We start from the raw sequence: 15894 nt of genomic DNA, 5'->3' as shown, positions 1-15894 counted from the left end.
TCATGCTCTTCTTATACTTCCCACTGAGAGAGAGAGAGAGTGAGGAGGTTCATTGAGGGACTTGTTCAGCCTATTCGATTGTAGATGGCTAAGGAGACAGGGAGCGAGATTTCTTTTCAGGATGTAGCCAATGTGGCCAGGAGAGCTAAGATGGTTCTATCACAGGGGAGTGGTCAGGGGTCTGACAAATGGCCTTGTCATTCGGGCAGATTTAGTAGTGCCTCATTTGGAGGCAGGGATTCTTTTTGTAGGGGCCATCCTTACATATCGTGTCATTCAGCACTTCAGGCTTCTCACAGTGCGCCAGGTGGCCGTGGTTCTCTGATCAGTTGCCCTATAGTGTACTACTAGCTCCTATTAGTGAACCGCCACTCCAAAGTGTTTAGAGTGGTTATTCAGATCGTCAGAGTTAGCAGTCTCAGCAGCCGAGGGCTTGTTATACTTGTGGCGATACGAGGCATATTGCTAGATTTTGCCCTCGAGCACCGAGCAGCTCTTAGCATCAGGGTTCTCGTGCCATGGTTCAGGCACCGAATGTTCCATCGCCCGCCCAGCCAGCTAGAGGTGGAGGTAGAAGTGCTAGAGGTGGAGGTAGAGGTATTAGAGGTGAAGGTCAGGCCACTAGAGGTGGAGGCTAGCCAGTAGGAGGCCGTCCCAAAGATGTAGTTCAAAGTGGTAGGGCCCAGCCCCGATGTTATGCCCTTCCAGCCAGTCCTGAGGCTGAGGCCTCCGATGCAGTTATCACAGGTACTGTTCTGGTTTTTAGTTGAGATGTTTCGATTTTATTTGATCCAGGATCTACATACTCCTATGTGTCATCTTATTTTGCACCGTATCTGGTCATGCCTAGTGATTCCTTTAGTGCTCCTGTATTGGTGTCTACACCGGTGGGTCATTCTATTGTGGTAGATTGTGTCCATCATTCATGTATAGTTCTGATTGGGGGTCTTGAGACTCGACTAGATTTGTTACTTTTGGATATGGTTGATTTTGATGTCATATTGGGGATGGACTGTTTATCACCTTGCCGCGCTATCTTGGACTATCATGCCAAGACTGTGACCTTAGCCTTGTCGGGTTTACCTCGTTTAGAGTGGAGAGGGACTCCTGGTCAGTCTACCAGCCAGGTTATCTCATATAGGAGGGCTCAGCGTATGGTTGATAAGGGATGTTTGGCCTATTTGGCATATGTTCGTGATTCTAGTGCCGAGGTTCCTTCTATGGATTCTGCGTCTGTTGTTTGTGAGTTTCCTGAGGTATTTCCTTTAGACCTGCCGGGTATGCCACCCGACAGGGATATTGACTTTTGCATTGATTTGGCTCCGGGCACTCAGCCCATTTCTATCACGCCATATCGTATGGCCCCGCTAGAGTTGAAAGAATTGAAGGAGCAGTTGCAAGACTTACTTGATAAGGGCTTTATTAGACCTAGTGTCTCGCCTTGGAATGTGCCAGTGTTATTTGTTAAGAAGAAGGACAGATCTGTCATGACCCAAATCCACTAAAGGTAAGCCAACCATAAATACTTAATTAAATTCTCATTTAAATAATTATGAAAACTATGATTTTCCTTCAATTTGTCTAGTAAAAGATAATCATTACAAAATAAATAAAATAATATTTAGAAGTTAATACAGAATATCCCATAATCATCCCAGAACCCGGTGTTAAAAGTGCATAAGCAGTTTCTAGGAAATAATGTAATATAACAACTGTCCGGAATACAAATTGGACAGAAAACAAAATACAGTACAATACTCTGAACGAGACTCTGCTGGCTGTGGGTCGTCTCGAGAGGTGTAACTCACCTAAGTCTCCGTATCAACCATATCGTTGTGCCCAACTAGGCCACTAGACATACATGTGCCTGTGCAACAAAATGCACAACAAGTGAAGTATGAGTACAAAAAAAACGTGTACCCAGTAGGTATCCCATCTAACCTCGAAGAAGTAGAGACGAGAGGCCGACTTTGACATTTACTAGTGGTCCAATAATAATATATTAATAATGCAAATAATCATGAATTTATTAAAAACGATAGTAAACTCAAGTAAGTCAAGAAATAAGTAAACATTCCTTTTTATATTTAGAAGTTTCCAAATTCATAATCCATTATTTATCAATTTATCTCAGACCATAGAGACAATATCAATTTGTAAACCTCAAGTAAGCATTACAAGCATGCACAAATCATGCCGAGGTCGTACGACCCGATCCAACAAATATTTAAACTGTGAACTGCCAGATGGTCGAATGGCGCCAACCATAGATGCATCTATTACCCCGCTCACGAATCATCTGTGCGACACAGTCAAATATAAATAATAAAATTACCCCGCTCGCGAATCATACGTGCAACACACATACTCATAGATACACACATTCAAACAGTCAATTAAGAATTCATCAAGAAACACTTATCCAAGGAAAAGTCAATTTTCTTTTAATGATTTAAAAAAATGAGGTTTAACCCTTTTTAAAAACTCTTTTACTAATTCGATATGATTTAGGCAATTTCAGTTTTCAATAAGATTAAAAATATTTTAGGTATAGCATACTTTTGGGTCCTGACTACCCGAACTTAAACATAATAGTAGCTACGAACGGACTCTCGTCACCTCGTGCGTACGTAACCCCCACAAATAGGAGCACATAACCAATTATTTCACCTATGGGGACAATTCCCTCTTACAAGGTTAGAAAGGAGACTTACCTCGCTCCGAAGTCCAATAACCGGCTTCCAAGCCCCTTCCGATGACTCAAACTGATGCCCCAATACTCCAAAACTAGCCAAATAATGGGCAAAACAATGAAAATATACCCTAATACTCATAACAATTCAATTTATATAAAATCCCAACTCCGCTCGAAAAGTTGACAAAATCGCCCTCGGGCCCACATGGCCGGATTTCGAAATTTTTTGAAGATAAAGTTTACCCACAACCTCACAAACTCAAATATATAACTGGCTCTCAATTTCATGTCCAAAATCGTGGTCAAAATCCAAGAATACAAATTTCCTAGGTTTTCTTCAAAATCCCAAAATTTCTACGAATTTACATGATTTTCCATGTTAAAATCTAGATATAATCCAAGTAATTAACTTGCAATAGGTGGGAATCACTTACCTTGACATAGATGACAAAAATAAAGCTCCAAAATCGCTCCTAGGATAGCTCCTATGGAGGAAATGAGATGAAATGAGCCAAACCCATTTCTTTACACTTATACACTGCCCATACAACTCTTCTTCGCGTTCGCGAGACCCCCCATCATGTTCGCGAAGAAGAAAATTCCCCAAAACCATTTTCCAAACTCTTCTCAGATAACCTCTAGTATAATGGCCATAACCTTTTGTACAAAATTCCAAATGCTAAATGATTTAATGTTTTGAAAATTAGACACAAAGTCGACAACTTTCTTGTTTTGGTAATCTCCCAATTCCTTATAGATTTTGAGACATAAGCTGCCAAAGTTAGCCCTGTGCAACACAAATTTCTTCTTCATCTTTTCGAACAATCTGTAGTGTACCAGCCATAACGTTTGGTAAGCAAATCCAAAGGCTAAATGGTTTACTTTCTAAACACAAAGGGCTACAACTTTCTTTTTTGGATCATCTCCAAATTCCTTACAGATTGTGAGATATGAGCCTCCGAAGTTAAACCTGTACAACAGAGATTTCCTTCTTCGCGAACGTGAGGAACTCTTCGCGAACGGGATGAATAGAGTCCCTGAAGCCAAATCCTTCTTCGCGAACGTGAGAGGATCCTCGCGAACGCGAAGAATAACACCAGACACCAGCATCAGCTATTGCAAAACAACCCAAAATGATCCGAAACCACCCCGAAACACACCCGAGGCCTCCGGGGCCCCGTCCAATCATACAAACCAGTCCCATAACATAACACGGGCTTGCTGGAGGCGTCAAATCACATCAAGCAACATCAAAATCATGAATCGCACCCCAATTCAAGCTTAATGAACTTTAGAACTTCAAACTTCTACATTCGATGTCAAAACCTATCAAATCACGTCCGATTGATCTCAAATTTTGCACACAAGTCAGATTAGACGTTATAGACCTACTCCAACTTCCGGAATTGGATTGCAACCCCGATATCAAAAAGTCCACTTCCGGTCAAACTCCTCAAAAACCTTCAAATTTCTATCTTTAGCCAAATGATTCCAAAATGACCCACGGACCTCCGAATTCACTTCCGATCGTGCTCCCAATACCAGAATCGCCATACGGAGCTATTCCCAGACTCAGAATCCCAAACGGACATTGATAACACTAAAATGAACTTCAACCCAAACTTATGAAATTCTTCAAAAAATGCTAACTTCCACAATAGGTGCCGAAACGTTCCCATGTCTTCCAAAACCCGATCCAGACATATGCCCAAGTCTAAAATCATCATACGAACCTGCTGGAACCTTCGAATCCCGATTCCGAGGTCGTTTACTCAAAAATCCAATCTTAGTCAATTCTTTCAACTTAAAGCTTCTAAAATGAGAATTCTCTTTCCAAATCAACTTCGAACTTCCCAAAATTCAATTCCGACCATGTGTACAAGTCATAATACATGAAGTGAAGCTGCTCATGGCCTCAAACTGCTGAACGACGCGCTAGAGCTCATTTGGTGGTGTAGTTACATTCTCTACCACTTAAACTTACGTTCATCCTTGAACGTGCTAAGAATTGCGCTGGAGTTGTCTGAAATCACTGTTTAACACCTCGTGCTACTAAAACCTAGTTGAGAACATTAGCTCGATCAATTCTGCAGATATTCCCTTTTATTCAAGCAAATAAGCTTAGAGCCCAATTTCAATATCCGGAATTCTCTGCCAGGCCTACTTCCAATATATGAACACCGTATCAATCACTACACGAGGTACCAGAACATGACTGCATGCCTTTGCTGAATTCTCACCATGCACCACATCATTCACATGACCATAATAACATTCTCTGATCATAATAACCGACATTCCCTGCATCTGATGCTCACAATGCACCTCATGATGTATATAAGTCTTGTTCCAACTCTCGCAATACTGCCACGACGGAAGAGATGTGTAAAAATTCATAACCAACTGCCGAGTCAACAAATCATTTAGTCTATACTCCTGACAAGAACCATTACCTCATTCTGAACCAAATAATGATCTTTTCTCTTTAATATACTTCATATAATCCAACTGCACTGATCCTAGATCCAATAATCTTGTCTCACCTAGTACGAACTGCTCAGGCAATAAGCCACCCCGGTCATGATCAAAAGTCTCATATGATGCCACAACGAGCTAATAGGACACAAGCTCGAACGTGATACATAAGAAAAACGAACTTTGGAAGGGACTACTGAACTCATGCAACTAATATGAACTTTCCTCAGAAAATGGGAAACAAAACACACAAAAACATATATAGGGAACTGTACTCAATATCACACTGTCACGGCGTGCAACCCGATCCAAACAACATACCTGTAGCGGCGTGCCACCCGATCCACACATAAAATTCACATAAGAAGATACACACTGAGGAAAATCGTTAATTACTACAAAATACCGAATATCAGCCACAAGCACGCTAAGTGCATAATACCATCCCTAGTGAGACAGATAACGCCATAAGCTACAAAACTCAAGAACAACTAAAGTGCGATATATGATCTAAATCTCAAGAGCCATCTTGCTCACATAACACCATCGCTACGCCGAATCTCAATACACAAGAAATTTATCAAGCCATTTTGCAACTCACATAGCACAATATAGCATTACATAAAATAGCCGACGATGAAATAACATCGAACGTCTGAATACTCCTCCATAAGGAGCGCTATGCTAAAATGAACACATCCAGTCTGATATAGAGCCCATATTCATATTAAATCAATTCACAGACCTCAAGCTGATTCTGATCGTACCGAACTAGGCCAATAATTTTTCCTAGGTCCATAATAACCCTCTTTTTCCCATAATACACAAGAACATCCGTCCAATCCGGAACAACCTTCCACATTCCACAACCAAATGAACCGATCGCCCTTCAGGCATAAATTCTCAATTAGCGATAGTACCACAATCTCCATACTTTGTTTAAATCCTCAATCAATTAAGTGACACTTATACAATCTTTCCGTGAGATATGCTCCCATGGCTTCTGCACCAGGTAACAAGTCTGCACATCCATACCACAGGCCATACAAATGCTGCAAAGCGAATCAAGGATCCACAAGTCAATACACAAAACCTCTTACTCATGACACGGATCTCAGGTGATGCTGAAGATAATACCAGCTTACTCTAAATATCTAAATTCTTATCCTGCTCATCCGAGCCCGTGACCTCCTTGTCAACACTGATCCGCAACCTTGATTCTCAACTTCAAAATTCTACGCTACTCACGACACTTAAGCATGACAATGCACAAGAGTACAAGAATTTCATCATAACTCATGAACCACTAATAGGGTAAACATTTCATCATATAGAAGCCTTTTAGTTAACTCATTTCAAGGGAACCATTACAACCCGTGACTAATGTGATGACCCGGCCGGTCGTCTTAAGAATTTATGTCCTGATCCCTCATTAACTACTTTCCCCAAGTTTATTTCTGCTATTTTGATTTTCGGGATGTTCGATTTTGAGTTTCGGAAAGTTTTGGGACAATTAGTCCCTAAATGAGAGCTTAAGTGTTGGAAAGTTGATCATAGTCGGAACAGTATGAAGATGGTCTCAAAATGGAAATTTGATGGTTCTGTTAGCTCTGTTGGGTGATTTTAGGCTTAGAGGCGTGTTCGGATTGCATTTTGGAGGTCCGTAGCTAATTTTGGCTTGAAATGCCGAAAGTTGAATTTTTTGAAGTTTCCAGTTCGATAGTGAGATTTTGATCTGAGGTTCAAAATGGAATTCTGAAAGTTGGAGTCACTCTGCAGTGTTTAATGTGACGTGTGTGCAAAATTTCAGGTCATTCAGACGAGGTTTGATAGACTTTTTAATCGAAAGCGTATTTTTAGAGTTTTTGGAATTCTTAAGCTTGAATCCGATGAAAAATAGGTGTTTTGATGTTGTTTTGAGCATTCTGAAGGTTGGAAAAAGTTTGAATGATGTTTTAGGATTGGTTGGCAGGTTTGGTTGAGGTCTCGGGGCCCTCAGGTGTGTTTCAGATGCTTAACGGGTCATTTTTGGACTTAGAGAATTGCAGAAAAATGTTGCAGCAGTCAGTTCTGGTTTCCTTCTTCACGTTTGGAAGTGGGGTCTCGCGTTAGTTGTCATGACCCCAGTTCGCCCTACGTGAACTATCGTGACGGCACCTAGACTCTAAGACTAGGTAAGCCTAACAAATACTTAACATAAACGAAACTTGCGGAAGAAAATAACCAAACACCAAAAGTAACTGAATGGAACAATAGTTATAATGCCGCTCGACATATACAATACAACATTCTCAAACCAAGTACACTATCCCAAAACTCGGAAACTCACAAAATACAAGCCTTTGGAATATCTAACAATTTAACTCCAGAATATCTAACAAGAAAGAAAAATACAGAAGGGCAATGTTTAACAGCTAGAATAGAAATGGACTTCTCGGTCTATGGACACGGCAGATGTACCTCGAAGTCTCTAGAGCAGTCGCCTCCCTCAATGATGGTAGGCTTGAGTAGCGGTACCTGGATCTGCACATGAAAAACATGCGCAGAAAGGGCATGAGTACACCACAGCGGTACTCAGTAAGTGCCAAACCTAACCTCAGTTGGGTAGTGACGAGGAAGGTCAGGGCCCTACTGAGGTTAAATAAAATACAAAGATCAACAGTAAAGAACAGAATAATATAAATAAGTACCGTAGTAAAATAACACAGGATGTACAGGACAACAACAACTATACAGAAACAAGGTAAACATGGAAAGGAAATACAGCTCCACACCAATAACAACAATCTGGGATCTCCCAAGATACCGTCCTGTAGTCCCATTTGTACATATCCAGTGGATCTCCCGGGATCTCGTCCCGTAGTCCAACTCATAGTGCGCGGGGATCTATCGGAATCCCATTCCGTAGTCCCAAATGTGAATACCCAGTATTGGGGGAATCTACCGGGTGCATACCCGTAGTTCCATATAACTATGCAGGGGGGATCTACCGAAAATCTAACCTGTAGTCCCAAAGTAAATGTGCAGGGGGATCTACCGGGAATCTGATCCATAGTCCCAAAGTAAACAGACAATGGGGAGCTACCGGAATCCCACATCCATAGTCCTAACATAAATACACAGAAGCAGTAGGAAAATATACAGAAATGGCAAAATTTCATATTAAGGCAATAAGTGATTCTAGCCTAGCATGCTGCACAGAATTCAAGTAAGGCAGGTTGAGCAAATAAGGCAATTAAGTCACTTAGACATGCTTTCTTAAGCTAACAACAGGCTTAATAGTGCAAGTAATAAAAACATGAAGGGAAACATACTAGTGATTACTTAATGAAAATCGGATTTCCAATAATTAGCACAAGCACGCACTCATCACCTCATGTATAAGGCATTTCAATTACCAAATATACTAATTCTAAGGGGAAGGTCCCCCACACAAGGTTAGACAAGCCACTTACCTCGAACCGACTCAAAAATCAATCCAAAACCACGCTCTTGCCGCGAGTACTCAACTCCAAATGGCTAAAATCTATTCAATTTAATTTCATAATGTAAATAACACTTCAAGTAATGGATTCTAATATTAAATTCTAAGCTAATACGCGAAATTACGTAAAATGACCAAAATGCCCCTCGAGCCCACATCTCGGAATCAGGTGAAATTTACATTTTCAGAAACCTCGTACTCTCACAAGTCTATACATAATAAGAACACTGAAATCAGAGTCCAAATGGCCCCTCAATCCTCATTCAAATGTCTTTTAAACACAAGCCCTAATTACCCATTTTTCCCAAATTTTTCACCACTAATTAGGTCTTTAATCACATAAAAAACGAGTTATGAAGTCAAGGATGTTACCTCAAAGTAATTCCCCTTTGTTTTCCTCAAAAATCTCTCTTAAAAGCTTCAAACCCGGATGAAAATGGTGAAAGAATAGCTCAAATTCGCGAAGGCAACTATTTATATATTCTGGCCAGCGATTTCCGCATCTGCAGTCCCGCTTTTGCGGACCAAAGGTCACACCTGTGACTTTCACTTAAAGACCAGAAACCACATCTGTGATTACCCTTTCGCAGATGCGCCACCGCATCTGCGGTACTCCTTTCGCATCTGCGGAACCTGAAGACCTCCCCAGATCCGCTTCTGTGGCTCCGCACTTGCGGAACCCAAACCGCAGGTGCGGTTATGACAGAAGACCAGCTGCTGCAACAAACTTCAAACTCCAAATCCTTCCGTCAACCATCTGAATTCACCCGAGGCCCGTGGGACCTCAACCAAAGGCATCAACAAGTCACAAACCACTATCCAAACTTGTACCAATCCTTAAAACACCTAAAACAACACCGAAACCTCGAATCCATGGATTTAAGCCTAAGAACTCCAAATTTCTCAAATTACGCTTTCGATCAAAAAGTATATCAAACCTCGTCCGAATGACCTAAAATTTCTCACACACATCACATTCAACACTACGGAGCTACCCCAACTTCCAGAATTTCATTCCGACCCTCGGATCAAAATCTCACTATCGGACCGGAAACTTCAAAAATTCAACTTTCAGCATTTCAAGCCTAAATTAGCTACGGACCTCCATAACACGATCCGAACACACCCCTGAGACCAAAATACCTAACGGAGCTAACAAACCATCAGATTTCCATTCCGAGGTCGTCTTCACACTATTCCGACTATGGTCAACTTTCCAACACTTAAGCTCTCATTTAGGGACTAAGTGTCCCAAAACTCTCCGAAACTCAAAACCGAATATCCCGGCAAATTAAAATAGCAGAAATAAACTTGGAGAAAGCAGTTAATAGGGGATCGAGGTATTAATTCTTAAGACGACCGGCCGGTCATCACAGTTCGCCAAGAAGAGTTGGGCCTGGTGAGGAATTAACGCTTCGCGAAGGAGCTTACGCGTTCGCAAGGCTGTGGAACTTTGTGCCTATGCGTTCGCGAAGGCAGTCTCGCGTTCGCGTAGGAGAAGAGAAATGATTATCATGTTCGCGGCTCAGGCATCACATTCACGAAGAGGGAGACTGGCCAGTAGAACTTTAGTACATCGCGTTCGCGATTGTAGCCTCGCGTTCGCAATTGTAGCCTCGCGTTCGCGAAGAAGGAAATACTTGGGCGGAATATACAATTTCAAAATCGAAGGTTTAGCCATTTTTATCAAAACTTAAGCTTGGGAGCTCGGATTTGAGCTAGATTTTGAGGGATTTTCATGAATATAGATTGGGTAATGATTCTTAACTCCTTTTTGCTTGTAACCCATTAATCCAAACATGAATTTATCATTTAATTTCGGATTGGAGATGAAAATTGGGGAAAAGTTGGAAGAAAGTTCTTAGACCTAGAATTCGACTTTTGATTGGGAATTTGACCTTGGATTTGGATAATTTTGGTATGCATGAACTCGGGAGAGTGTGAAGATTCTGAAAATATAAATTTTACCCAATTTCGAGATGTGGGCCCGAGGGGCATTTTGGTTATTTTACCTAATTTCGCGTATTAGCTTAGAATTTCTTTGTAGAATCAGTTACTTAAAGTGTTATTTACGTTATGAAATTGAATTGAATAGATTTGGGCCATTTGGAGTCGAGTACTCATGGCAAGAGCGTGGTTTCGGATTGACTTTGAGCCAGTTCGAGGTAAGTGGCTTGTCTAACCTTGTATGGGGGACCTTCCCCTTAGGATTTGGTATATTTGGTAATTGAAATGTCTTGTACGTGAGATGACGAGTGCGTACTTGTGCTACTTGTTGGAAATCTGGTTTTCTTTAAATAATTACTAGTATGTTTCCTTTCCTGTTCTTATTACTTGCACTATAAAGCCTGTAGTTAGCTTAGGAAAGCATGTCTAAGTGATATAATTGCTTAATTGCTCAAACTGCCTTACCTAAATTCTGTGCAGCATGCTAGGCTAGAATCACTTGTTGTCTTAATATGAAATTTTGCCATTTCTGTATATTTTCCTGTTGCTGTTGTGTATTTATTTTGGGACTACAGATGTGGGATTCCAGTAGCTCCCCCTTTTCTGTTTATTTTGGGACTATGGATGTGGGATTCCGGTAGATCCCCATGCACAGTTATAAGGAACTACAAGAATGCACCCGGTAGATTCCCCCAGTACTGGGTATTTACATTTGGGACTATGAAATGGGATTCCGGTAGATCCCCGCGCACTATGAGCTGGATTACGGGACGGGATCCTGGGAGATCCATTGGATATATACATATGGGACTACAGGACAGTATCCTAGGAGATTCCCCGGTTATTAATTTGGTGCTAAGTCACATTTTTTTTTCGCGTTTTGCCTTGTCTCTATAATAGTTGTTGTTGCCCTTATATTATCCTGTGTTACTTTTACTACTTTATTCATTTATACTGTTCTGTTCTACACTACCAAACTTTATACTTTATTTAACCTCAGTAGGGCCCTAACCTTCCTCGTCACTACCCGACCGAGGTTAGGCTTGGCACTTACTGAGTACCGCTGTGGTGTACTCATGCCCCTTCAGCGCATGTTTTTCATGTGCAGATCCAGGTATTACGACTCAGTCTTATCACCCTTGAGGCAAGGCGACTACTCCAATGACTTTGAGGTATATCTGTAGCGTCCGCAGATCGAGGAGTCCCTTTCTATTCTAGCTTTTAAACATTTGCCCTTCTGTATTTCTTTCCCTTGTTAGATATTTTGGAGTTAGACTGTGTAGTGATCCTTAGCTTGTGATTCATGGGTTTTCGGGTCTTGGAAATATGTATTGGTTTGAGAGTTAACTATTGTGTATGCTGAGCGGCACTTTTAAATACTGTTTTATCGTTCTTCATTTTGTTTTAAATTGTTTTTATTTCGCACTTGGTTTATCTTCCGCTATTTAGGCTTACCTAGTCGTAGAGGATCATGTGCCGTCATGATGGTTCACGGAGGGCGAACCGGGGTCGTGACAACTAAATTCTCATAACCGCAAAAAATACCAACCTCAAGTAGTGATCTAAACCACCATAACTCTTCTGGGATCCATCTGCACATAATAGGCCATAATACTCGAAAGCCTCCAAATAAAATCAATTATGACGACCGTCAAACCTCGCACGCATTAATGTAATCATGTGTATAACTTAACACGCTGAAGGAACTAATCGTTGCCACCATTATACCAATTCAACCATTGCTGACTGATTTTATTTCTTCCAATTTACTCTGGGCTTGACTAAGGAATAATAGTAGCCCATTCAAAACATCACGAACCCAAATCCGTACTCATCCTGAGTGACCTTATTTAACGAGACCACGCTGTCTCAATTCCCATGAACCATCTCATATCCTCCTTATGCGCATATTCGCATCCTCAACTGGTACATCCATTCTGATAATTTCTCTATGAATCCGAAGTCATTTTCTCCCATTCCTCAATTTATACCGTAGACTGAAGATAACACAGAACACTCCAAGCTCCTTATCATAATCTGCTGCAAAAGCTCGATACTCAACCATACTATGGACTCGAAACCCTTAGGCACCACACCTTAATCTTTGAACCCACTAGGACCGTTACTGAGAGTCACCCACTCTGACTTGGTCCGAATATAATCAACTGCAAGGCTCCCCTAGCACATGACCACCCTCTCAAAGAAGTACCCGGCCGAATAACCTTTCTTGCAACTCACTTCTACGCGAAACATAATTCCTGAGTCTCCCCAAAGCCTGAACATGAATCGATGATGCCAATTATAGAACACATTCTTCTATTCCTTTGCTCAAATTACCACTGATTTTCTCTTTCCTTAGTCATAGTAACCCATCAATATGCCGATAACTAGAAATCTCACAAATAGGCGACCAAGCAATCTAACCGTAGGAGGCGGGACTCTCCCACTTAGATTGAAGCCAGTATTACACAACTTTGGAACCCACCAAGTTTCTTTATCTTTTATAGACATGACCTTGCGCAATTAAACCGCCAGATTCCTCTAAATTCTTCCGTTAGCATTTCATGAATACTCTGAATCTCTAGATATATTCACATATTAGACCTCTGTCACGCCCCAATCTTGGGAGGCGTGGCTGGAACCCGGTGCCGTCCTGACCCGAGTGAACCATTTTGTAACTCATTCTTTCTGTGACCTTCGTGGGCCAACATGGCAACAACTCGTAGTGCATAACCGTAAGTGGGAAATATTGTATCAATAAACTATCGTTCTTAAGACATGAATACATATGGGTTGTCAAGGCCTATGACATACTGTACAAACTGAACCTCTATCTATAAAGCCTCTAAGATTATTTGACATCAAATGGGACAGGGTACCGGCCTACCCATATTTCTGAAGTAAAATTCTGATGCGATGGCTCACAGATTCGGCTGCACTCCGAATGAGGTAGAGTCCTACCGATCCTTCGCTGAATGCTAACCTCATCTACAATGAGGGTTCATCAAATTGATTACTTATTCCTGAAGGCATGATGCAACGTCCATAACAAAAGAATTTCAGTACGAACAATGTACCGAGTATGTAAGGCATGTAAATCCATATATATAGGACATGAAAGAAACATGGAGTACATGACTCAACCTGTAAGTCTGGATAACTCTGTATATCATCTAATACTTATAGTGTCATGCATATGCGTATGATTGCGATGTCGTGCATATGTACATGTGTTCATAACATCATCAAGCCTCTAAGGGCATCCCATCATATCATCTCAACCACTGTAGACAAAATCATCATTTATACCAGCTGATCAGGTGGTGGTGCGTATATAATGCCATAACCTTTTCCATATCCCATATGCACATATATATACTTATATATACGCGTATATAACACCATAACATCATCACGCCTCTGAGGGTATCCCATCATATCATCTCAGCCACTGTGGGCAAATCATCAACGTGCACCAGCATGTATCACTATATTATAAATATTAACTTCTCTATCATATACCATACACAACTTCATTCAACATTTTAATCATATTTATTACATAACATTAATTATATTACTTATTACACGTCATTATCTACTATCACAATTAATCAAAATCAATTATCTAAAACTACACCACAAAACACCTAATTTCATCAATATCATACATCCTTAACACATTATAATTATACTATATTAAACTATATGCACAATCGTATATCTTTTTTGTTAGTAACCCAAAAGTGGTCAAGATAGCCATTGTTAACAGTGCAATTACCAGTCATGACAATATGACTACTCTGCTATTAAATATCATGTAATAACATAATAGTGTAAATCTAATATTAAAAATAATCACGATATATTTGTTCATTATATGCATATAATATATATATATATATATATATATATATATATATATATATATATAACTAAATAAATAATGCATTATAAACTTTTATTATGCATGAATCATTACTTCGAAATCAATCTACAACAATCTAACAGTATATTATAATCAAATTGATATTTATAACATTTTGAGTTGTGACAATATATACTATATTATAATTCATTATGTTATAGTTTAAATCAATTTTCAAGTGTAACTTGTCACAAACAACCGCAACTATAATATTGATATGTTTCTGCAATCAATTATTGATCACAATATGGCTACTCTGATATTAAATATCATGTAATAACACAATAGTGTAGGTCTAATATTACAAATAATCACGTCATATTTGTTCATTATATGCATATAATTACTGCATGTTTAGTTAAACTATAAAAACTATATTTATACATATATTTGTCACACAAGTTCTCTATCATATACCTCAATTGGGACTAGGGACGTACGTAGACATGCTTGAATGTGACTTTACTGGAATGAATAACATAGGTATCCCTAACTGCTAAGAATAGAATCACTTATGGAATAGCATTACGTTTACGTATTGTTACTTGAACCATGCCAAAAGAAAGAAGGGATGACCTTAACATACCTGGAATAGAAAAATCTGTATGATATTCCTTGAGAAAGATTGCATTGTACTTACTTAAAATTGCAACGACGATGTTACAAGAGTAGAAACATCCTTCTTGTCTAAGTTGGTCAGTACACCATCTCTAAGGATAAACTCAGTATTGCAACAACCCAATAGCTATCAGGCCTCGCACTATACAATATTTCTCTTTGCCTTTAGTATTGTTGGAAGAAAGGATAGCCTTTCTCATTCAGTTAAAAGGTCGAATAACACAAGAATTGAATGGCCAACCGTTCCAAGGTCAATTTATGTCAGCACAAGGACCTTCTTTTAACTTGGATGTAAACCAACAAAGTTCAGCAAAATGAGGATATAGAAGAATTTGATAGCCAAATGTGGTAATTGCTAACATCAAGCTTGATTTCGCTTTTACATTTCTACTGTTCCAACATGGTCTTAAAATAACATACAAACATTATTTTGACAAACTTTTATAAAGACAAAATCTGAAATAAGATACGTTCTTTTAAAATTAAATCTTTCAAAACACCACAACAATCAGTTCATAACTTTGAGATTTAAATATTAGTAAACAATGAAATTGCTTCGTTTGGATAACATCCTATATTTTTCTGCCACCTTATTAAGCAATGTATGAGTCATACTTTTTTCTAAGCCAAATGCCTCCACGTGAGGTTAGTTAACCTTATCCAAAGATTGTTAACTAATCTCCCACTAAAATTTATTAATTACCCAATTATTCACATAATTAAGAATTATCTCTAATTATTTAAAAT

The sequence above is a fragment of the Nicotiana tabacum genome, chromosome 18, assembly GCF_000715075.1.
Source record: "Nicotiana tabacum cultivar K326 chromosome 18, ASM71507v2, whole genome shotgun sequence".
Lineage (NCBI taxonomy): Eukaryota > Viridiplantae > Streptophyta > Magnoliopsida > Solanales > Solanaceae > Nicotiana > Nicotiana tabacum.
Note: the sequence above shows the minus strand (reverse complement) of the source record.